The 23,256-nt window shown below is 43.1% G+C and overlaps 1 protein-coding gene across 3 annotated transcripts in view; it reads left to right on the forward strand.

Moving 5' to 3' along the window:
* adgrb3 (adhesion G protein-coupled receptor B3) overlaps positions 1 to 23,256 on the forward strand; it is a 146,576-nt gene that overhangs the window by 19,161 nt on the left and 104,159 nt on the right. Inside the window, exon 1 of one of the 3 annotated variants that reach the window (XM_042065811.1) lies at positions 2,309 to 2,390. The exons of 1 other annotated variant lie outside the window; for it this stretch is intronic. The gene's annotated coding sequence lies outside the window, so the exon portion shown is untranslated. Of the gene's footprint in view, positions 1 to 2,308; positions 2,391 to 3,432; positions 3,447 to 23,256 lie in introns of those variants that run through there. One more of the 3 variants, XM_042065810.1, reaches the window with a different exon arrangement.

Genomic DNA, 23,256 nt, shown 5'->3' on the forward strand with positions numbered 1-23,256 from the left:
TCTGACTGCCTTTCAGAGTACTGGTACCCTGTGAAGCCTCTCTGTCTTTCTCTGTACAATGTATATACATATGTGTTTATGCAACGTCCCTTTAAGATCCGGCTAATTTGCGGACATTACATGAAGAGGATATACCAGCCATCATGTCATATAATCTCATCCAAACTGGAACATGTGACTAAACTACATGTGTCACAGTCAGGTTGAGCAGATGGACAGTCTCACTGTGGTCATCGTGAAATAGTCTCACTTCCATCTTGACATTTAATTAATTCGCTCCACTCATTTATCAAAACTGTAATTTATTGAGAGCAATGGCTAAGATGAGTCTGCTGGCCAGGTGCCCGACAGTAGACGTTGGTATAGACCTTGTGCGTGTGTGTGTGAGAGGGCGGCTTAACGTGCCGTGACACATGGTGCTTTCGCCCCAGTCAGACCACAGCAGGCTGATGCAATGTGACAGATAAACCAGAGGTGCTTGAGAAATTGACCCCTGTGCACTGGATCAATATTGTGGCACCTCCATCTTTTCCTGTCACTTTCTGGGCTTTTTATTTTTCAGTTTCATTTTTTGTTTTTTTGTTAGGCACTTTGTTTCACTTTGTTTTTTGTGCCAGTGTTTTTTTTTTCTTTCTACTTTTTGTGGTGTCATTTTTCCCCCCCCTTACAACTCTCTGGGGAATTTAATTAAGCACGTGGTAGTCATAGAAATATGGCACACACAAGTTAAACACAAGTAATTAGCATGAACGAAAACACCCATATGTGGCCTTTAAAAAGCCTGCCTTTGTTCTCTTTCCCACTGACATTTCATGAGTAGCCTACTGCAACCTTTTGCTGCAGCCTTCTGATGATTGAAATGAAATGTCCTCACCAGGTAATTAGTCAAAAGGTGAGGGTCTCACTGATACCTCAGGTCTTGACACTGCTGCAAATCAGTCAGAACTGAAGTTGGATGCAACTCATTCATCAACAACATGATTCACTCAAGTCTGTCTCATGGAATACTGCCACTGCACAAGTTCTGTCAATAGCAAGCTGGTGCCTGAATACATGAAGTGGTAACATGGGCCCTAACATCCTTCACAGATAGTACAAGACTCTTTAGCTTTTTTGTTCTTTACTTGAGCTGATGCATCCCTACGATTGGAACTTTTTGGTTCATAACTGATTACTAACCACACCTGTACTAGGGATAGAGTTGTATTCTTTTCAGAAATCACAAATACATGTTGTTGCATGTCCATGCAGAATGTTAGTATAACATACTGTGTGTATTTTTAGCACCCTAAATTTAAATAATTTAAGATAACTCATGGTCTGTATTGCAGACTACTCAGAAACCCATCAATAATGTTGTTTTGATAAAAATGATTATGCTAGATGCCTCATCTTTTTGAAAGCAGTGATCAGCTCTCCTGACACAGGCAGACTCAGGGCTTTGATGAAAAACTATGAATAGATCTTTTTTACCTTCATATTATTCAGAAATACATTTATTTATGAAATTGTAGTCTTAGAATGCTGCATCTAAGGTGTCTTTTATATATATATTATACATATATATAAACATTTATTATACATATATATAAACATTTCACATGATAAATTGACACACAATTGCAGTAAACATAACAGTCAGGTTACTTTCCAAACTGTTAGTATCTGTAGTATCAGTATTTGTAGGATCAGCAACAGTATCTGGTATCTGTAGAATCTGTAGCAGTATCTGGTCCAATAACTTAGTAAACCCTTTAGGCGCCAGGTTTAAAAAAAAAAACATCATTCGATTTTTAAAAGGCCATGGCTTGAAAGTGGTCAGAGATAAAGTCCTACTGTAAATGTGAAAATCATTGAGTATGAACAAAAGTTTATGAAGGGGGTAAATTTACACATCTAATTTGCATATTATGACGTCACTGAATGACAACCACCTCGAATTATGCACATTTCAGTAAATACTGGATGTTGAACATATATTTGAGCAGTTTTGCTTACTTTTTTGTCATTTCACCCACATAACACCTGAACAGGAAAGCAGTCACATGTAAACCAACAATAGTAAACTATTACTATTACCACAAACCTTATTCTACTATACAATAAAGTAGCCTGGTCAAATCAGTTCCTATCGCGGGTGACTTTATAGTTCTTCAGAGCCCTATTTTTACTACCCCTGCTGTCTTTACTACGTCCATTACGGACACCATCATCACCTTTACCACTGGCACCTTCAGCTACGTTGGGCAGAGGGTCGACATAAGCGTGGTATGCTTAGTGAACACTGTCGGAACGACGCAAATGACGCACCTCCATTCACAGACGCAGCGTGACTAGACGATCGCTCATATTCTCCAAAAGGCAGATATTCTCCTTCAGAATCAGACTAGGTAAATAACAGACCCAAGACTTCATCACATGTTAACTTTTTCTTCAACATTTGGTGTATTTCTGCTTCAATTTGTGCAAAACTATGGCCTGCATTGCTTCCGTGTTATGGAGGAAATGCACGTCTTCTTATGTGTTTCTCGTGTGTAATCGCGTGTAATACCACGTCCATTACGGACACTATCATCACTATTACCACTGGCACCTACAGCTATGTTGGGCAGAGGGTCGAAATAAGCATTGTATGCTTAGTGAACACTGTCGGAAAGACGCAAATGACGCACCTCCACTCACAGACGCTCCGTGACTATCACTGCCAATAGACGATCGATCATATCCTCCAAAATGCAGATTTTATCCTTTAGAATAAGAATAGATGAATAAAAGACCCGAGACTTCATCACACGTGATTTTTTTTTTCAACATTTGGTGTATTTCTGCTTCAATTTGTGCAAAACTATGGCCCGCATCGCTTCCGCGTTATGGAGGAAATGCACGTCTTCTTCGTGTGTTTCTCGCGTGTTTTTCACATGCTTCCTGAAAACTTTGAAAAAAAAGGTTGAGCTTGAATCGAAGCTCTGGGTGTCTGCCAACTAGTGGTCAAGAGTACAAATGAGATTTTACACTGTACTCGCGTCTATCGTCTGTTTTAATCAGTGACGTTGTTTGTCGCAATTATGCGACTTTGGCGGGTAAACAGTTATCTGTAAGGAAGAATGAGCCCTGGTCATCTTGTTACGAGTCACCATAAGGATTGCCCGGTTTCATTATGCAAGTGGATCTCACAAGTCCCAGTGTGTGCATTTGCTGTAAGTTATACATAAAGCGATGGAGCATACACAAAGTGCCCAGAATCTATCTTTTATTTTTTTGTAGCTATTGCCAGGGATGCCTAATAACATTTCATGTTGCCAACTTGTCTTATTAAAGTCAGCCTGTGCAGTTCTATCTTCTTGCTTTTCTTGGAACATGTTTCACTACCAGCTCCCAAATTTGTTCTCTTGGCCCAGGGGGATCCAAACAACCCTGTCTTCAGTGCTCCATGCTAGTGCTAACAGGTACGGTATAAAGGGGAAAGGGGGAAAAAGCAAAACGAATAAAAAATCAAAGGGTTAGTAGACCTACCAAGCTCCTCCTACTGACCACTGTATCCCCCCCTTTGATTAAAGACATGGCAGGGAAGTTGGTGTCATGTCAGTGAGAGCTGCATTAAGTCTCCTCGAAGTGCATCTCGCCATGATGGGATGTGAACCTGATAATTGGATTAAGCAGACGGAAGGGCTTTTGTGATCAGGTACATGGCCGACGTAGCGGCTGCTTGTTGTCTTCTCTGCGGACTCTATCTTGGTAGACGTTAGCCTTGGGCAGGGAGCAGACTTGTATTTGGTTTACATGTTTGCCACTGTAGCTTTCCTCAATGAGACTGTCTTTTGGGTTGCCTGACAAGCCACAGAGGTAGCTTACATTTGGGTGAAAGTGATCAGTATTATAGGGCAGGAATAAAAACACTGCAAAAAGTCTCTCACACTCTACCATCCTCTAGGAATCTCAAACACAATACAAGTCACACTTTTTAACCTTTTATGGACCTGTGATATGGACTCTTTTTGTCAGCGGGTAAAGATCAGCCCAAAAATGCAACCAAGAATTCAGGTTTCCATGGAAACTGTTGTTCAAAATGGAGCAGTAGCAGAGGTAAAAATAGTTCTGCACTCTCTAGATTTCTTTACCATTTATTTGAATTGGGGAAGATGTCTGCCCTGATAATTGAGGTGCTCAGATGTGTAATATAAAACTCGGAGGAGCTGCAACTGGGACATAGCAGAATCCTTGGAGGAGGGACGCCATATGGTGTTCTGCACATGACAAAATTATTTTGGTCTTCAGTCTTTTTAGCTAGTTTTGACAGAGCAGATATGGATTGAGTAAAGAAAATACAAAGGAATTGGAGCAAACAGTCAGACCAACTCCAACAAGAAGTATCGCTGAATCCAAATCAATTTATACCACATAATGATATGAGACAAAATGGATGATCACATTGTAATACACTGTACATGTTTCTGATGCAGTTTCACTTTCAATATTTGGATGAAGTTATTTTCCCAGTAGATGACATGTTTTAATGACCCACACAATACGTTACACAAAAATTGTGTTTGCTCTCATTATGTTAAGGTGAAATGCCTGTGGTCGTTTCCACATGCATATCAAAGCCTTCTCATATTCATTAAAACTTTGTTTTCCAGAATGGACCTCTGTTGAGTGAGTTTTGACGGACTTGCTTCCTTGTTTCCCTCTTGGTATTGGTAGACATGAAATATCAACGGCTCGTCGTGGAGTCTTGCGTGGCCATCAGCATGCGGCGTGCTGAGACCTTGGCTGCTGCTTTGTTGACTCAACAGTCAAGTGCAATAATTGCAGCTTTCTTCTCTGATTTGTGGTGACAAATTAGAGAAAGGGATTGAACTGGGAATGGAGGGAGGGGGAGGGGTTGGGGTGGCAGAAGCCATGGGTGAGAGCGCGCTCAGCCTTTTGGCAGGATGAATGGACACACACTGGTCTGTGACAAGAGAAAGAATGAATTGACAGTGCAGTCTGGGACTGTTTATCTGGCGTTATAAATCAACCAGGGGCTCTTTTTTGCTTTTTCGCTGAGTCCAATGAAAGTGCAGATTTTCGGCACATTTCCTTTCAATTGCTAACATTATTTAAGATGGACTCCTTCCCTGCAACCCTTCCCCATTTAAGATGGACTCCCCAGTAAGCTCTGCGGAGTAATACCCCTTGACAATATGTACCAAACAGTGCATAAAAAGTCCCATAAGGGACGTGTGTGTCATCATCATTAATTCACGGTATCACTGCGGCTGAGGCGCTCACAAGCAGCCAGTGGAGCTTGTGCTAGAGTGCCACCTTTTGACCGGTGTGACGAATCCCCCCCCCTCGCATCAGTGGTTACGTTACAGTGCAGGCCGTAGGGTCAGGGGTGGTGGGTGGTAGGCCACACACTCGGCTAAACCATTGATTTAATCACAGATTGCTCACATCCCTTGCCAGAGCGCATCCCAGCAGGGTTGCAGAAAGTATACATGCCTCCACCCGACCCCATTACGGTCTGCGTCACAATACCCGCTTCCTCTGCCTCTCCCAAGCATCCTTAAGGTGAATTTCACCCTCCATTTGCCATTACCCCCCCCCCCCCCCCCCCCCATAATTTGCATTGCTTATAGCGGGGACTTAGGGAGAAAAGAAGCTTTCTTGGAGTTATATTAGCTGTGACATATGTTGCCAGCACAGCAGTTAAGTGTGGCCGATGGAGGTTAATGAATTACGCCTTATTGGTGCTCATTCGTACATAGCCTGGCGAAGCCATTGGTGACGGCAAGCGAGCAGGAGAGGGAGGGGCGATGGAGCCAGATGGCAGCAAAGGTTTCCCCGTTGGAGAATCGATAGATTTCACAGAATCGCTCCTAAAAACATGTGTGTCCCTCGCAGCCTTGTTTACTCCTTGAGCTAGATGAAAGGTCTTTGGGCCTTTCACTCAGTGTTGTTGTTTTCTGCCCCCAAACCCGTTCGGAAGCTTTTTTTAAATGTCAGTGAGTCTGTGGCGCACCAAGGGTATATGTGCAGCATGTTTTAATCTTGGCTCATTTGAAGTGGGGTTTGACATGGCTGAAGTACCCACAGTGAGAGAAGTAAAGGGCTGATTCTGCAGCATGCAGACTTATTCTGTTTTATTTCATCGCTTGGTTCAGGCGAGACTCTTGGCATGGTATGGCTCGCCTCTTGGAGCATTTCATGAGAAATGAGTATTTAGTAGTGTCCTTCTATCGTTACCCTTATGACTTGGCACTGCTTTTGTTGCTTTGTGTGAACCAGTGTGATAAAAGAAGACAAGGACAGTTCATTTACATAGAGCAATTCACATCGGAAATACTTTGCAAATGAACGGATAAAAGAACAGAGAGACAATAAAAGGCATCTAGTGATACTGAGACCCTTTCTCTCAGCACAATACTGAGTAAACTAGCTTCTATTTGGCTTCTCATTGAGGTTTGCACAAAATCAGAAAATCCATTACTATGCTTGTGCTGTGTTCCCATCAGGTGATATCAAGCTCAACATATCCAGAATTCGAACTGCTTGGACATTCATGGGTTAAGACAGCCTGTAAAGTGTTTTTTTTATGAAGCTAGTGTAGTAATGATGCAGCAATTTGACCAGTAGACGCTAGCTAAACGATAAAAGGAAAATCAGAAGCCTGATAATTTGTCCAGATGCATATGGGCTAAAGAGTAGCTCGGGGAAACAAACGCATAAAGAGTGAGATGAAAACAGAATGAAATTGCACACTCTTTGCTCTGTCCCTCTCCAGGCTGGCCCGTAGTTAGTGATGGTAGGCAGAGCCTGTCAAACGCAGGCTGTGTCTATGTCAAATGAATACCACCTGTCTCTCTAGAAGGGAAGCAGGCAAAAGAGGAAAAAAAAAACCTTTCCCATTTAATTATTCAACACCTGACTCCAGCCTGAGAAAGCAGCCAAAGCCTGCTCTCCTCCACCTCCTCCTCTCCCTTCTCCTCTCCTCTCCTCCATCCGTAATCGAAGCCTACGCACCCTCCAGGCTTCGTCCTGACCTCCACCACCACCTAAACATGCCCTCGTATGGCCATCTACCTCTCTGCCCGTTCATCTTTCTGTCTGCCACTCTGTCTATCTTTCTCTCCCTCTGTCCGTCTACATATCACTTCGTAAGCAGCACGCGAGGCCTGCAGTGTCTGTTCGTCTGTCTCTTTGCCTTCTAGCCGGTTGCTGTCCGTCCAGTCGCCCGTCCGTCTGTATGTCTGTCTTGTCTCCCTCTCACCTTGTGAGCAGAGTGAGAGACCTGGGATGTCTCATGCTTGTGTACTACACAGGCATGATAAGAACAACTCAGTTTCGCATACAGACAAAGAAGGAAATAGAAAGAAAAAGAAAAAAAAGGGAAAAAAAACAGCCCTGCGCCCTTGGTGCGTGCCAGACAGCTGGAAGAAGCACAGCATCTGCCGAAGAAGCTGCCGAGCCACTGAAGCAGACGAGTCCCGCAATCCTGAAATCTCTGGCGTTTCAGGGACATATCAACACACTGACTTCACAAGGACGCCACTCAGACAGGCACACAATAACTTCCGCTTATCAACACACCGAACACAGTTAAATGGTAGTGGGGAGTGACTTTCAATGAAGAACATGTCTTGTCTGAATGTTATTTAGTTTAAGCAGGTTTGCATTTTCTAGGTCGCTTTTTAGAAAGGCAGTTCAATATTGGATACAGTTAGCTTTCTTACAATTGCATATTCAATTTACCATGATGGCTTTCTTATATGTAGTGGTCTTTGGCATTGAAGCGCTGGTGGGATTTCATTCAGCTCCACTGACAGGAAGTCATATCTGAGGGAAAATAGAGGCCTTTGAAGGCTCAGGAGACAACAGCATAGAATGTGTTGATGATATATACAGAGCAGAAACCATTTAATTCACCAGGCCTGACGCATACCAAAAAATACCAAAAAAATAAATTGAAATAACCTTTCAGGAAACTAAGGATAAATAAATATGTTTAGAATTGTAGTCTGCCAACTTCTCTGGCCTTGTCAGATATTTGCTTTACAGATAATAATATTTTGTTTATATATGAAAAACAGGACACATGCTTTAGTGAAGAAATTGAAGAGGTATTCAATTCTGAATATTCACAACTGATCAATGTTTGTGTGTGTGTGTGTGTGTGTGTGCGTGTGTGTGTGTGTGTGTGTGTGTGTGTGTGTGTGCAGTGAATAAGTAAATCATAATACATTTGAATGAATTCAACCCAGCCACGTTTGGGACTGGTCAGCTAGCTTAGCCTAGCTGGTTAAAATGCATGTTGACACATGGCCTACATTAGTCTTTATCTTTTATTCAGAGCGACGCTATCGAAAAAAAAAAGAGCTTTACGCTCCCTCTAACATTTGTATGTCAGTGGTAAGAAGCAGCTCTCTGTGTAGCTCAGTGAGGTGGCAATGGTTGTGGTCAAAGCCATGCATGTGTTCGTTGCCTCTCCAGCATTACTCCTAATTTCCCATTCACTGACAGTAAGTTTCACCGTGACTCTAACGTTGTCTGCACAGATAGTTAAGGTTCAGTTAAGATTTCATGCAAGGCTCACCGGCACAGCTGAGAGATAGCTTGCTGTTTTTCTTCCATTTCTCCTCACCAATGATAAATTATGAATCGCAATGTGTACAGAAATGGAAACGACGGCAGAGTAAGCCTCCCCCTGCCAGGCAAATTATATTGGCAGGCCTTCTCTCATCCTCCAGTGCCCCTGGTTATGATGATACATTAATAATGACCTCTGTAATAGCAATGGGCTGTGTTTGTAATGCTTTGATGCAAAATTGGCCGCATACTATACACCAGAAGAAAGGAGTGTTAAAAATCAATCTGAGATGAGATTACTGACAGGCGAGGTGAGCGATATGGGCTATGATGGATTAGCTGCGAGAGAGACACAATAACACAGACACACAACACACACACACACACATGCGTCAATGCGAGCTGGCAAATCAAATGACATTAATTACAGCTTTCGCATGTTCACTGATCCAAAATGAAGAGCACACTTGGCAGTGGGACAGTCGGCAGGGTTGGCGTTTGTGTTTCTCCAAGTCTGATGCGCGAATAGACGGCGCAATGTACAGGGCAGAAACACTCACCAGTCATCAAAAGTGACTGTGTCATGCAGAAGACTGAGTGCGGTACTGCTTGGATGTTTTTGTACAGTAGATAGATTGTATAATTTTGTAAAATGAGCCAAGTTGGCTCCATTCACCTTTGCTCGAGGTGTTACAGTAATGTCTTGTATTTAGGTCCAGTCGAACTAACAGTCCTGTGTTGTTATCATATAGCAGACATTACAGCATTATGTGTGTACTGTTGTGATGTATTTCCATGTTGTTTACCTGCAACATTCCTCTAACAGTAAGTTTGGTGAAGTCTCTCTCTCTCTCTCTCTCTCTCTCTCTCTCTCTCTCTGTCTGTCAGCCTGTTTGGGTAGTCGTAGATCACTAATCAAAGCAGGGTCTTGATGCAGATTCAGAATGGATGATATCATTTAGAACAGTAGCACAACACTCTTGTCTTAATTGGGCCTTGTCCCGCAGAGAGCTGCCGGGATGTTTACGCACAGCTCCTCAATGTGGTCTAACTAAGGTTGATACTGACGCGACACTTCTCTTTTCATCACTGATAACTGTTTAGGGTGGCGTGATGAGCCGTCTGTAGGAAGAACGATACGGCACACTTTCCAGGGGTGTTAAGCACACACATAAAAAAAAAACCCATTCCCCATGGTGGTGATGAATTTTGCCTGTCACATGATGACAGTTTAGGGGTTTTTTTTGTATGTGTTTGTGTGTGAGTAGGGGAGAGTAGGTCTGTAGTGGCCTGGCACTTTGCTATGATGCGGCTGACGGGGAGTTGAATCACCTTGTTCAGGTTGTGGGTGAATTCAGTTAAATCGTCTGGCTGCTAGTTGTCAGCATGTTTCAGTGACAATTGACAGCTGAAAGGCAGGGTCGAACTTTCCTCCTCAATTGGACGTCTAGAGCAGAATCAATCGGGTCCATTTTAAAGACCTTAACATCACTGTGCATTTCCAGGTATATCGAACAGCAGACCCTCCATGCTGATGTCAGTCCACGATGAGAACTTTCGTTTTTTTGTTCTATGTTATGCTCAGGGACAGTAGAAAGAAATTGTGTAAAATTGGATTGATTACACTGAAATTGTATCCGTATAATATATACAATACTCCTACTGTTGGTCCCTATTTTAAAAAAGTACACATTGATAATGTTTGTGTAATGGGAAAAAATATAAGAAATGCATTACACAATATACATATTAATGTCTTTTCTTCCTGTAGTGATGATTTCATTTAATCTTAATAGATGGCAAACCGATTAATTGAAAGAAATATTGATGTTAATGTAATTAACATTATTATTAATGTTAAATGAGGTCTTTAAGGAGGTCTTCACCTCATTCAGTGTTGGTAAAACCTTTTAGCGGTTCATGTTGCAATTCACATATTTTGTGGATGATGGCAATTATTTAAATGTTCAGCAATGTGTTAAATAAGTCAGTTCTGCTCGGTCAGTTTCCATGGAAATACATACAGCTAGCAAAGCTTAAGACATCCTAGTGATACTGGTTAAATTCAGTGTGCTGTGATAGGAATCATACATTGAATGATGGGCGTTGTTTATAACTTAACTCCTTCTCACACTCCTGCATGTCAGTAAAAGCGTCTTAAAGGTTGAAGAATTGTTGATATCAACCATTGATTTCTTGAACCCTCAGTGGCTGCCACTGACTTGCAAGTCTCAGTCCATTCTTATGTTCTGACTATTGATTGTCTGTAAAAGTTCATTTGTTTTAATGTATGAGCAGTTAAAAAATATTGACTAGCAAGGCCTCTAAAAGTCTCACTTAATTACTTCATAACACATATCGAATGCACAGGAATCAATGGAAAACAATTGGCTATATGAACATGGGAATTTCATTTCCATCCGAGGCTGGTCTTATTTTTTTCCTTCATCGTCTCAAATGAGCAACAAGCAAAAGCACCTAAGTACCTAACCACAAGTACAAAAGCACCTAACCACTGACATTTACGTTGATGAATCTGGACTGGCCCTGAGATCATCAACATAGCACACAGTCAACATGCAATAAACTCCACTTCTGGAATGAAGCGGCTTACTTATCCATGCCATTACAGAGATGTCGGACAAATTTTTTGTGGGTATTTATCGTAATTATTCTCATTTTTTCCCCTTTCCGCCTCAAACCCCCCACTCTCTCCATCCACCGTCCGTGCTCTATAATTAGAATGTCCGCTGGCATTTGATGATGTCATGCTGACTGTTTGAGTCCCCCCCCATGCACCCCTCTCCACACCTGAGTCACCAGTGGTCCTTGCTTCTCTCCCTGCCGGCTGGGCTGAGGATGAGGAGAAGGCCACCGCTGCGTCTCTCTGCCTCTCTGCCTCTCTGCCACTGCGCAGCGCTTCCACTTGACTGCCACGGAGCGCTGGAGCGCAAGAGCCTGGCACTCGCCCCACAGCCCCGCCCCGAGAGCCCACCTGGTCCTGGCCAACGGTGACCCAGTATCACCGTTCATGGCATGAGAAACTACCCCCCCCCCCCTTCCCCATACACACACACACACACACACACACACACACACACACACACACACACACACACACACACACACACACACACAAATATACAGACACACACACACACACACACACACACACACACACCAGAAAAGTATTATAAACTAAATATGCTGCTTTCCAGTCTGTGACTATTGACTCTTTTGGCTTGAAGGAATATTGCATGAAAATAATTTTGCTGTAAAATATTAGTCACACATAAGTTTGTTACTTTTATGTATTTCCGAAATTCTACTAAGCTGAAACACTATGAAACAGTAGCAGAATATTTGACCAAATCCTTATTGTTGTATCAGATCCTATGCTTGCAAGTGATCAGTTTATTCTCCGTCTAGTCATATCTATTTCCCCCGTATCCATATGTGTCATATTTCAATATTGACTTTTGTCATTTATCCTCCATCTGCTCCTTATGATAACAACTCACAAACTAAAGTGTAATCCATCATCAAACGACTCTTTCAGCTCAGAACGCACTGATGTTGTTACAGCCTCTGCCATCACCCCAGCTTTCAATAGAGTTTCTCATCAATAACATCCTCCATCCCAACCCACCGGTGCCACGAGGCCTGCTGCAGTTCAAAGATAGCGGGGGTCTGATTTGAAAAGTTCAAACCCTGATTACATATGCTGTGTGCTGTCGGGATTGCAGATCAAAAAAAAAAAAAGCAGTTCAATATTTTCCAGACCTCTTTGCAGAATGTCACCTCTTTGGAGTCACCTTGGTTATTGACAGGCTTGCAAGCTTTGATATGAGGCCGCAAGGTATTTCTATAATAACATTTAACTTGACTTTAACTCATTTAGATTAGTTAACATGGCGATCATATAAATATTTGATTAATCATAGATTGCGTTCTGCACCGCCACCTCATTTCAATGATGGAATTTCAAACTGAATTCCTGATTTGCTTCTGAGTTGGTTTGTATTTTTTTTACTTTTTTCTTTGCATGGTAACACAGAGTTGCCTCCACCCAGCATCTCCCTCTCTCTCTCTGTCTGCGACTAAATATCGCTGTTGAGTCGAGCTGACATTTCCGAGGCTAAAGGCATTGATTGGATGCCATCCAGGGTCCAGGCTCGCAGACGCACAGCGGTAGGGTCACCTTTTGTGATTTTCCTGTGCGTCCCCCATTTTAACTCCTAGCACAGATAATGCCAGCACAGTGTGGGCATCCGTGGCCTTTTGTCAATGCAGAAAGACGTGCCATTATGGATGGGCTCATGGGAGCATTTATCATACTTCACCCTCGATGTTTTGACAGACTGTCAGAGTGCTAATTTAGATTAATGTTTTTTTTCTGTCTGCTTTTTTTTTTGAAAGATGGTCGTTGAGGGAATCTGCCGGCTACATTGACAGCCCTTCACATCAGAAGATGAAATAAATTGGGATCCCTTGTGTAAGCAAGGGAACAAACAGACAGGCACACACAAACACACACACACACACACACACACACACGCATGCACTCACAAACACCAAAATAGCCAACTACACTACACCGGCCACCCCTTTTCTTGTTGAAAAATGTGTTTATTTATTTAGTGAAGAGAATTGGCCAACTGGAGAGTCTCAGCAAGCTGAGGCCAGTGTCTGGGTGGCGCTGGTCTGCTCAGAGATCAGAGAGAGAGAAAGAGAAAGAGAGAGAGAGAGAGGGGGAGAGAGAGGGAGTCCTTGGGAAAGGGGGCTACCTGCATTATTCAGATGCATTTCATGTCTCGGGTATCTGTCATGCAGAGAGCCATCACGTACCAGACAAGGTGGGTGGCATTGTCATGAGTTTCTTTAGTCTGGCTGAACTGAACTGAACTTGACAAACCCCCCCTCCCACACACACACACACACATGGGCACACACCCTCTCTCTCTCTCTCTCTCTCTCTCTCTCTTTTTCTCTCTCTGTCTTTCTGTCTGTCTGTCTCTGTCTCTTATACTCATGCATATACACACATGCAAACACACTCGCGTTTGGCTGGGCGACGCCAGTGTTTGTGACGTCTCTGGGCCCACTGCTCTAGTCCCTTTCCGCGCAAGTAAATCAGGAAAACAACATGCTGCTCCGACTTAGCGTTCCGGTGCAATCCGTGGATAGACATAATGGCGAGTTGGATCTAGCCCCCCACAATCCAGCGAGGTATGACTCACACATCCATGCGAAGCAGACTCAGTTCAACAAGGCAGAAACAAAACCAATCCTTTCCCCTGTAGACAAACACTTGCCCACCACTACCGCAACTCAAAGAGAGAGACAGAGAGAGAGAGGGAGAGAGAGAGGGAGAAAAAGGGAGAGAGAGAGAAAGAAAGAGAAGTGTTGAGCTTTATGCTATTGTTAAAGTAACCTTTGTTTTTTTTAAACTGAGTTTTTTTGAAAACATTGGAAATGTTTCTGGCTTTTGAAGGTTATGTGAACATTTTAGAGTTGGAGGTCAAAGTGAAGCTTCTGGCAAGCACTGTCAATAAGCATTGACTGGAGGCACTATACCATCTCACCCTCCATGTTTTTTTGATCAATGGCCTCTTTTCTTCAGCTCTTTGGAGCCTCTCGGTCAGTCGACAGCGCTCTGTACTTCACTAGCAGTAAAGAAAGCAAAGCCACTGGCTTCTACGGCACGGTTTGCTGGTGTGGGTTGGGTTCTGTGTGTCCATCTACATCTGAGACACTTGTAAATGGTCCAGTGTTGTGGCTTGGGGTGTGGGGCAGGGAGAATGGTGGTGGTGGTTGAGGTGGGGTTGGGAAAAGAAAAAAAGGGGGTTAGAATGTCAGTCTGGTTTTCTCCAAACTCCCCCTCTTTTCGACTCACCGCCCCTCCACACTTCAGCGCGCCGCTTCTCCCCCAAAAACCCCCTGTTTATGGCCCGTTCCGCCGAAAAAAGACAGCTACTCTCCATTCCAGTCACATCACCTCCAGAACTGGGTTGTCGCCTCTCAATCGACTAAGCTTTCCCTTAAAAAGAGGAGCGAGACGAAGAAAGGGCATCGAAAAGAAGAAAAGAAAAGTACTCCCTGCTCCACCTTCCTGCCTTTTTCATGTTCTGATCTATGGCTTGCATTCTCTCTCATCCATCCACCACAAACAAGCTATGTCAGAGAAAGAGAAAGAAAAAGAGGCAAAATAGAAAACACTGAGGAGAGAAGCCTCCTTTCTCTTAAGCCGGTCCTTTCATGCAGGGGAGAGATAGAATGCACATTCTTGAAGTCAGTTGCCTAGTAACAGGAAAATGTGAATAAGATTTTTTCTCTAAGTTTAGGTTTATTTAATTATGTATTTGCATGAGTGCCTTCTTTCCCTATTTTTCTCAATTTGATCGACCTGTTTCTTTTATTTGGGTTTCAGTACCTCATTAGGGGAAAGATTATACTATATATTTAATTGTTGAAGTGTGCCAAACATTGGGGAATTCTGACTCTTCTATTTGTTTTTACCCATCCCATGATGAAAATGAAACTCAATGCTTTGTACCACATGGGTAGTATTCAGTGGACTAGACTAAACGATAGAAAACCCATAAATAATGATATTTCAAGAAGTTTAAAGTGCTTACCCTGATTGTGAAACTATAGTCTGGTAGAGTAGACAGTGTCACTATTCAATGTCTTAATATTGCAAATGAAAAGATTTCATCAAACACAGGCTGTGGCTTTGCTGGACTTTACTGATACTCTCATAAGAGGAAAAAAAGGATGGCGAGCAAGTGGCGGCCACTGAGAGAGAGAGAGAGAGAGACAGAGAGAGAGAGAGAGAGAGCGAGAGAGAGACAGAGAGAGCACTAGGACAGGAATTGTTGGATTAAAAGATAAACCGCATGATGCAACAGTTTTTGTTGCCAGGACTGGCAACACAAGGACAGGCCACAGTGAATTGGTTCAGAGCTCTTTGTAACTCTCACAATACACGAGACCTCAGAGACCCACAAGAGAGTCCGGCAAATGTGTGTGTGTGTGTGTGGGGGGGGGGGGAGTTGGAGTCCTCGCGTGTCTCAAATTCAAATAGATTAGGACCCTGCAGTCGGTGCTTGATTCATACTCCCTGGCGTAGTAAATGTTTGGGATATTAATCATTCAAATCAGCAGATCAGATTGTGGGGAAAATGGGAGCAATAAGGCAGTAGTGGAGGAGGTGTGTGTGTGTGTGGGGTCAGTGGAGAGAGAGAGAGAAACAGAGAAGCACCAAGGGAATGTACGTGCGGCTCCAAATTTAGAAGGAAAGAGAAAAGAGTGGGGATGGAAGAAGAAAAAAAAATCCAATTGATTTGTCTTCAGCCGAGACTCCCCCAGGAAGTCCCTGATTTTGCACATTTTGCGTGGCGAATGAAAGCTGGGGATCTGGACGGGGGAGAGAGAAGAGATGGCAGGGCTGCTGATGGAGGAGAGGAAACAGAGGAGAGGAGAGAGTGCAGAGGAGAGGAAACAGAGGAGAGGAGAGAGTGCAGAGGAGAGGAGAGGAGAGGAGAGAGGGGCTGTTGGAGGCCCAGGGACGTGGAGTGGGGAGGGGATGAATCAGATTTGAGACGGATCCCTCAGAGGGTCACTTTGAAGGGGCTTAATGTAAAAGAGTCGGGGTTTATGGGTTTATACATTAACGGTGAGGAGAGAGAGAGAGATAGAGAGAGAGAGAGAGAGAGAGAGAGAGAGAGGGAGGGAGAGAGAGAGAGAGTTGGGGGGAAGGGAAGACTGGGAGAGAGTGGGAACGAAGTCACTGTAAGGGTCACAGGAATGCGGACTGAATTATTTAAAAAGTCATATAATGAATCCTGTCTCTTTGGAATGCCCACCAGACACCAGAAGTGCTGATGGCTCCAACTTCAAATGAGAGTATTACATTTTGCATTAACTTATGAATAAAGTGATGTCGAGAAGCGACTGGGCCTCGTTAATTTGAGCTGTTTGGCCATCGTGGTGCATTAGGACGACATGGAGCAGACTCTTAAAGGGGAAACATTGTTCTGGCATTTGAAAGCTTATTTTACTGTTTGTCGTTTTCAGGAATAAGCACATCCATGCCAAAAGAGTTAATTGTTTTTCGGTGATGAATAGCACATTATTATTGCAGGAACCATCTTTATGTACTAGTTTGCTGAAAATATATGCAGTTTAAAAGCAGTATTTCTACAAATTCTATCTCTTGATATTACATTTGATGCATTGTGATATTCAAATGGAATAACACAGAATGTTTTGACTGTTCTTTTGAATGCACATTCAGTAGCCTATAGCTCTACTGGAGACTCCCTGCCTGGCATATCTGAAATCTTGGCTGCTGCACGTCTGCACAATGCAATGCTTTAGTCAGCGCTTCAGCAGATTGGATATATTGAGAACAGGAAGATGAATTCACCTAATTGCATTTAGTGGATTTATAACATCAGGAGACCTACTTAAACCAGCTGAAGTGTTTAGATGTGACTGAATTACGGGACTAGTCTGCTGCGGGAATCATAACCCACGTCCTATATTGACCTACTTACTTAAAATAGGTTCTCTGCCAACTTCCATAACTAGCAATGAAAGCAGCCGGAGCCTCAGCACGGAGCCTTGTAACATTTCTTATTTGGCGTCGCACAGATATTATGGTCTGCAGACGTCACAATAATTATAATCCTGCTCTGAACCTCTGCTCTGCTCAGCCCAGCAGAGGACCTTTCATATGGTGATGCACAGCTTCTCTTTGAAGTGTATGTGCTCGAGGGGGAGACTTCTAAAATGTTTGGATTCACTTTAATATACCTTTAAACAAAAGGGAAATATGAGGCAGTGTTTTGCATACAGCAGTATTGTTCTTCTCTTTGGTGTCAGCGCGTTGCATGTGATCTTTTTTTTGTGATAGTCCTTCAATGGCTGCGTTTGCTATAAATGGTTTTGTTGCCATTGTTTCATCTGCATTGGCAAGGTTGGAGGAGAGGGTTGTTGATGGTGGGACTTTGTTTTTTAATTGGGAGTTGCTTTAAGGCTAAACAGGGCAATACCTTTCATTGCACGCGGTTGTGATGAGGCTTATCAGCAAACCGACATCTTGTTCTTTCTCTCTCTCTCTCTCTCTCTCTCTCTCTCTCTCTCTCTCTCTTCAGACCAGGTCAATATGCCTTCACAGCCCATTGGCTTGTCAGTTTTGGATTACACTGAAAGATAGTTGCAGTCGCTGGGGCGGCTTCGATTTGTTTAGCATGTTGCGTAGAAATCAATGATTAAAAAGGGTCCCTTGACATATCTGGGCAACCTAAGATTTAAATTGCTCAGTGAAACCTTTTGGCATGCAGAATGTGTTGTGATAACTCCCTCAGGAATCTCACTACAGGAAGAGGGATTGGAGCCTTAATCATTAGCACGGATGCTAACAAGTTAAAAGTGTCTCAGGTCCCCCCCCCCCCCCCCCCCCCCCCCCCCCCCTTTCTATGTGCTAAACAAACAAGATGGGAAGTATGATCCAAGCTGCTTGTTGCGCAGTCATCCCCCACCTCAAGAGGTGCCACTATCATCAACCAGGAGAGCCCCTGTTGAGCTAACTGTGGCTCTACGACTAAGTATTTTTTTCACTCCACTTTCACTTTATGGATTGAAGACAGTCTTTAGATCCTTTGATCATTGTTGTGTAGCTCTGTAGTCAGTGGAGAATGTTTGTTGATCTGGGTTGTTAGATGGGTATGTTTTTACCTGAAGCAAGTCCAGTTATGCATTTCAGAGGGAGTGTTTCAAAAGTGTTTAAATGAGGTTCCTCAAATTAATCAGGACAAATCTGTTGTGAGATGAGGTTCATCTCAAATTCATTGGAACTAATCTACTAATCATGCTATACCTATGCTTGCTCTCCTTTTATTGCAATGACTGCCTTTTATGCAAATGGTTATATTATAATAAAATGCTCTCTCTCTGTAATACTAACTCACTCTTGCACACATTAATGATGAAGATCATCTCAGTTTTGCTGTGTGTCTGGCTTGCTTTTACATAAGCTCAACTGAAGACTACTGGGGCTTTCATCACATACCATTCAGTGATGGAATTACTAATCATGTTGAATCATGTTGACTACTCCCTTGTATACTTATAACCCTCCTGTTGTGTTCGTGGTCAAATGTGACCGATTAACAAATCTTCTCTCTAAAAAATATTGTTAACTTATTCTGACTACCATGAGGCTCCTTGACTTTGTTAACACAGGGCATCTGAACACACAAAACAAATTGTGATCATTTTTATAACAATTTCAGTGTTTTACTTTAGAACACCCATGTGTATTTCCGGTCAAAAATGACTGGCCATTAGAAATGAATGGGTGAGAAAATGGTCAGTGTTTAAAATTGAGTCCAGACACATACTTATTGATCAGATGGACTGTATATGTGCTTCTGTACATTAAAACACACACACAAACACACCCTCACTCCCCCTCTTTGCTTCTATACCAGCCCCCACTGGAACCTTTCCCCAATAGAATCTTCTCCTTTCTGACTTGCATGAGCTCAGGTCAGTGAGGCCTGCAGGCCATAAATAGCAAATGGAAGTTTAAAACTGATTATATCCAATAGAACACAAGTTGATACAAAGGTCTATCACAACATTAGATGATAATATGTGTGTTACTATGGATTTATAACAAGTTATATTGCAGCGGTCTTTTTTTGGCCGGGAACACAAAACATAAACCAGTAAACATAAAACGAACACAACAGGAGGGTGCACATACAGTATGTGTTAATAAAACATCAGAGAATGTGCATCCAAGCTTCTGTTTCTACAGCAAAATATAAGAAGATTTCTTATTTATTAGCAGACTGTTGTTATTCCTAGCTGTAAATATAATCACAAGGATGTTGCCTCCTCCACTTTGGATATTCTGGGGGAACATAGTATTCAGTGCTGTTCTGCAGTACCGTTACCATATTCTCAATGCTTATTATACGTCTTTCCTTAATTTAGGTGGCAATTAAAATAGCTTTCTTGTTGAGTCACATTGTCTGTTTTATGTTGCAGCATATAGGCTAACATAAAATAGACAAAAGTCCATAAACAGCACCTGCAGTGCCACTATAGGGGAACTCCATCCATTGATGTCCTTGAACTAGTGCATAGTTTAATACATTCTAATTAGATTAGGTGGAGCAGTCTCCGTTGGAGACAGCTTTTTACACTTTGCTGATTAGTGTAAAAATATATGCATAGTGGTCGATTTTTTTTGCATGGAAAAGCTCATTATCTCCCCTATCCTCTCTTTGGAAATGAAAAGTGGGCTGTTGAAACAAAAGGATTAGACTTCTCGTGTCGGCAAACTTTCCCCAAATCTGATAAGAAAACACACTCTTTCACTCTCCCAGCATTAGCTAAGGGTAAAGCCAGGGCTCACGTCGACTGAAATGATATGCGTCTTATTGATTTCTTCATACCTGGATTGCGTTCCTCCACAGCGAGGACAGGCTAATCCCACTGCAACAACAGTCTAATCCTACTGCAATGAAAAAAAAAGAAAAACTCCTTACTCTGACCAATCACAGCACAGGCCACTGGCAAAAGATGGCAATTGGGTCTGTGGTGTAGGGAGTAATTTGATGTGACATTTTCCATACTGTACGTTATAATTATTTTTCTGTCTGGTGTTTTTTTTTTTTTAATTTTTCTTAAAGGTTGGTGCATTACGCTCGATTGTGATTTAAAACACATCAATTACTCAGAGCACATAGGAATGACCTACCATTGTTGTGTGTGTGTATGTATGTGTGTATTCAGTCTTCAGAATGTTAGTTTGCTTCTTGAGGACTCTGAGAGTGTCTGCTTTTTTTTTTTTTGATGTGTGTGTTTGTGTGTGTGTGTGTTGGGGTGAGGTGGGGGGGTGGGGGGGTGTGAGAGGGGGGGGCTACTTGTTCGTCAGCAGTGAGCTTCACGCACGCTCCAGCATCTCAGTGCTGGGCACTACTCACCTAGGCTGAATAGACAGCAGCTATTGTGCTCCCTCATAATGCTCTTCAATCTTCCTTAATGTCATCGTCGTCAGCACAGCCCAGTAGACTGTCAGAGGGAAAAAAAGACTCGTTTTTTTTCTTCGCCTCTACCATGAGTTCCAATACCTCTAGACAAGACGGGGAAAGTTTTGATATATAATATTGAAGCCCCATGTGTATTGTACGTTGTACTTAGTGTACCAGAATCCGGGCACATAAGATTTGAAAAATACAGGAAGGAGAAGAAGCAGAAAGGGGAGAAATGTATTGTTGTTGTATAAGTGTGGGAACAATATATATGGCTTGGCATGAAATAGATAGGCAAAGGGGATTCTGGGGTGATTTCGCTTAGTTTAATCCATTCTCCAGCGCAGTCATAATACTTAACACTACCATTACTCGTAACCAGCAGAGGTAAATGGGAGACAAGATAATCAATTCTCCACATTACAGTGACCAGCGGTGAAAGTGAGAGATGTTGGATGGCTAATTGCACACATTAATGGCGCTTGGCTTTGCAACGGCGGCCCGGTGAAGACGGGCACATTAAGAAACAATTAATTTTCAATACTTTCACCACTCTTGGCTGCACAGCGCCTTCTTATAACAAGGAGCCGTCATTGATAAGTCATTTCATGCTTCATTTGGGGAGGCGCAGATGCGCCTGCGCGGTGGCTGCTGGGTATAGGGTCATATGGATGACACACACAAACGAGAGGGGGGACTCCTCCATCCCCAGACCACTCCTTTTCAACAGCTTCCTTTTCAAATTGCCAGGCCTCATGTCTCTGTGTGTGTGTGTGTGTGTGTGTGTGTGTGTGTGTGTGTGTGTGTGTGTGTGTGCGTGTGTGTGTGTGTGTGTGTGTGTTTTTGCCCAAGAATATCATATTTTAAGGTGTCATGCAGGCTCACCCCAATAAACAACACTTCCGCCATGCTTGTCATTGGTGCACCCACAGTCATTGCACAAGGAATTCTAATGACCCGAGTGTAAATGGCTGGTGCTAGTAGACCGATACCTGCCTGGAGGGAGACTGAGGATCATCAGTTTGTATGGTCTCTGTTCAGGGTGACCCATTTAGAAAAAGAGAAACAAAAGGGTGGAGAGGAAGAGGGGGAGGAGGAGAGGAGGACATAGCTCTGATTGCTGTTTTAATATTGCACTGCTCTACGCCCGTCTACGTATTAAGAATTAACTGCGTCTGGGATATCTTGGGCCACGCTGTTTCCAGGAGTTTTAAAAATGTATCCTGCAGTATAATTGCTAAAAGACCTTGAAATTGTTTGAAATGAGAAGATCTCTAAGATAGCCTAATCACTTTATGCTTGCCCATTTCTATTCACAAGGCGCTGGCGCATGTTTTTCACCCAAAGGTGTGGGGACCCGACTCTCTCCAGCTGTCTCTCAGCAGCGAGGTCCCCCCGGGGCAAGCCGCTTTTATCACCCCAATACAGTTGACATGCTGATCAGCCAGGAGCCGCTGTTGAAGGGAGATTATTAAGTCGAGTGATCGTGGTAAATCCTTTATGACTCAGGATATGACAACTAGTGGGTGGTGAGGAGAAGGAGTAGGAGGAGGGGGGGGGGAGGTGGGGGGTTGGAGGTCCTTACTCGGCTGACATGGCTTCCGCCTGTACGGCGGCGGGCACCATTAGGCGGTGTGTAATCTGAACATCCCGGAAACGTAAAGGCTGGCATTAACCTTGGCAGCTCCATACCAAATTGTCAATGATATCGATTCAAATGGAGGCCCGGCACGAGGCTGAGGCCGAGTGCGGCGTTCGGAGAGGTGGGGCGGGAGGCGTGTGAGCGACGGCTATACGTGACACCTGTGGAATAGCAAAATGGAAGCTTTAATGTCAAGGCAGAGACGAGAGGGAAATTCAGATGGGAGACGCGGACACGGACTGCATGTAACCTCCCCTGCATGTTTAAGATGATGACTAATAGGCCAGATCCGGTCTGTGTGTGTGAGAAAGAGAAAGAGATGGAGCTGCTCAACCTTAGGGTTTCCTGCAGCTCACTTGATCGTGCGGCATCTGTTCATTTCAACGTCCATTAATCAAATCTACAGCCAAGCAAGAGCACTTTGTCATATAATGAAGAAACATTTAACACATATGTCCCCCATACAGTGCTAATAATCAGTCTGCTTAAGTTAACCCGAGTAGAAATACATAATCTAGTAATGTTTGCATTGAAACCGCAGAGCTTTAAGATACTGGGACTGAGCCGCCAGCTCGTTCAGAAAGGCTAACACAGGCCAGTATTATTTTAAGCCAAAAAGCTTCATTATAGGCAAGGTTAGACTCCTAGTGTGGTTTCATTGTATAAACAGAAGAACAACCATTTTGCAAAATGAACAAACCTCTCTTGTGGTTTGAACTAAAACTCAGAAGATGACCATTTAAAGATGAATTATTCAGTGGCATTATTCATTTTACGCAGAGGCAGTGAAAATGCCCCCCCCCACACACACACAAATATGATCGGGCCCCCCTTTTGGCAGACATTTAATAAATATCAGTCCAAAATGTCTGTTCTGGGACTTAGGTAATGAAGTGTTTGCATTTGTGCAGTGCAGTCAGTACTGTGTGTATTCAAGCCTCAGCGAGCTTTAATCTCAGTCTGTTACATTTGCATGCTTATTTGATGTAGTGA

The sequence above is a fragment of the Alosa sapidissima genome, chromosome 16, assembly GCF_018492685.1.
Source record: "Alosa sapidissima isolate fAloSap1 chromosome 16, fAloSap1.pri, whole genome shotgun sequence".
Classification (NCBI taxonomy): Eukaryota; Metazoa; Chordata; class Actinopteri; order Clupeiformes; family Clupeidae; genus Alosa; species Alosa sapidissima.